At 65.7% G+C, this 1,849-nt stretch overlaps 1 protein-coding gene across 5 annotated transcripts in view; it reads left to right on the forward strand.

The window, feature by feature from the left end:
• Window positions 1-1,849, forward strand: part of STAG2 (stromal antigen 2) — an 82,050-nt gene that overhangs the window by 720 nt on the left and 79,481 nt on the right. Inside the window, exon 1 of one of the 5 annotated variants that reach the window (XM_010568983.1) lies at window positions 666-881. The exons of 3 other annotated variants lie outside the window; for them this stretch is intronic. The gene's annotated coding sequence lies outside the window, so the exon portion shown is untranslated. Of the gene's footprint in view, window positions 1-665; window positions 882-1,849 lie in introns of those variants that run through there. One more of the 5 variants, XM_010568977.1, reaches the window with a different exon arrangement.

Below are 1,849 nucleotides of genomic sequence, written 5' to 3' on the forward strand. Positions count from 1 at the left end.
GGGCAAGCCGGGCCGGGCCGCTCGGGGGGTGAGGAGGGAGGGGAAGGGGGGGTCGGAGCGGCTGCGGACGGAGCGGGCCGCGCTCGGGGGGGGGGGGGGGGGAGAACGCTGGGCCGCGCGGCGCGCAGGAGAAAATGGTGGGGCGGCTGCCGGTGCCCCGGGGTGGAGTGTCGGAGGAGGCCGGGGAGAGGGGACTCCCACCCCTGACAGCGCTCCCCCTCCTTCCCGCCGCCCAGCAGCTGAGCTCTTCCTGCCAGCCCGCTCCCGGCGCCTTCCCCGCGGAGGAAAGTGCCGAGGGATCGGGGGTTCTCCGCTCCCCGTCTCTCTTGCTCGGGCTCGGCCGAGCTGGGGCAACTCCGGCCGCCTCTTCCCGGGTGACTGGGCTGGAGGGCTGGTGAGAGCGAGTTCCCTCGGCCCAAGTGAGGACGTGGGGACTGACCTGCGCCTTCCCCCCCCCCCCCCCCCCCCCCTCCCGGCCCTCCCCCAAAGACGTGGTGACCTTCCCCCCCGCCCAGCTCGGGGAAGGCCTTTGTGGGGCGAGTTTTCCCCTCCGAGTGACTTTGGGCGAGCTCTTCGGCGGCTGCCCGCTAAGAGGAAGAGTTGTGGCAGTTTCCGTTCGGCTTTGTTCATTTTTTTTTTTTTTTTTTTTTATTAAAAAAAAGGGGCTTCCCCACTTCTGCCGGGGACGCCCGATGCCGGGAGCCGCGTGTTGCAGGAACCCCGCTGGGCTCTCGCCGGCCCTGGTGGGGGAGGGGGGGAGGAGGAGGAGGAGGAAGAAGAATGCTTCTTACTGGGGGGTTTTGGCGCCACTTTTGTTTTAGATAGTGCTCCTCTGCCCCCTCCTCCTCGGCACGCACTGAACTGAGCTGAACCCTGCCCAGGTAGGAAGCGAGAGCTTTCCTGGTGTTTCTCTCTTTTCTGGGCACTTCTTTTCTCTGCACGGATTAAAAAAAACCAAACAACAATCTATACGGTTGTTGCCGTGGTGAGGGACTTGGAGGGACAGGGGAGCGAGGAGCGGAGGAGAGGAGAGCGTCAGCGGATGGCTGGGCTCGGAGGCCCCGTTTTTCGGGTATTCCTGTCTCCCCTCCCGAGCGCATCCCCGGTGCCCGGGGTGTGCTGGCTTTGGGTGCCTGCACCGCTGTCCTCCCCGCCGCTGTGCCTCCCTGCCTTCCTCCGTCTCCGGTAGCGCTGTGTAATCCGTCCGTCCCGTGGAAATCCGGGACCGACCGACCTCAGGTTTGGTGGTGGGTTTTTGTTTGGTTTTTTTTTTTTTCCCCCCCCCCCCCCCCCGAACGGGGAGTAAAGGCGCTCGGCTCCCTCTTTGGCCGCTTTTTATTTATTTATTGTATCGCCTCGGCTCTCGCTGTTGTTGTCTTCCCACGGGATGCGGCGTTCGGAGTTAACACAAAGTTTCAATAACCGCCGAGTCCGGTGCTGTAGTTACCGTGGGTGTTTTTGTTGTGGGATTTTTATTTCTTTTTAATTACTTTTTGGCAGCCCGGCTAGCACGGCTGCCCCCCGCCCGCCCGCGCTGGCTAAGTGCTCTCTTCCCGTGTGCTCCCTCCCGCAGCCACACCCTGGCGTGTCCGGTCTCATCAGGCGCCTTATCCGCCGGTGTGTGACCCCGCGTTTTCCCTCGCCTCCCCCGGGAGGAGCGGCCGGGCCCGGCCCGGCCGGCCGCGGCAGGAGTGCCCGGAGGTAACCCGCGGCGGCCGAGGTTGCTCCGCTCCCCGCTGCCGTCTCCCTCAGTGGGGCCATGTCAGCGCGGCGGTTCGTGCCGGGGGCGGGGAGTCGGGTTACCGAAGTGCGTCACACGCGGCCCCGCCGGGGCCTGCTCCGCCGCCGC

This window comes from Haliaeetus leucocephalus, unplaced genomic scaffold (genome assembly GCF_000737465.1).
Source record: "Haliaeetus leucocephalus isolate CR32 unplaced genomic scaffold, Haliaeetus_leucocephalus-4.0 Scaffold262, whole genome shotgun sequence".
NCBI lineage: Eukaryota > Metazoa > Chordata > Aves > Accipitriformes > Accipitridae > Haliaeetus > Haliaeetus leucocephalus.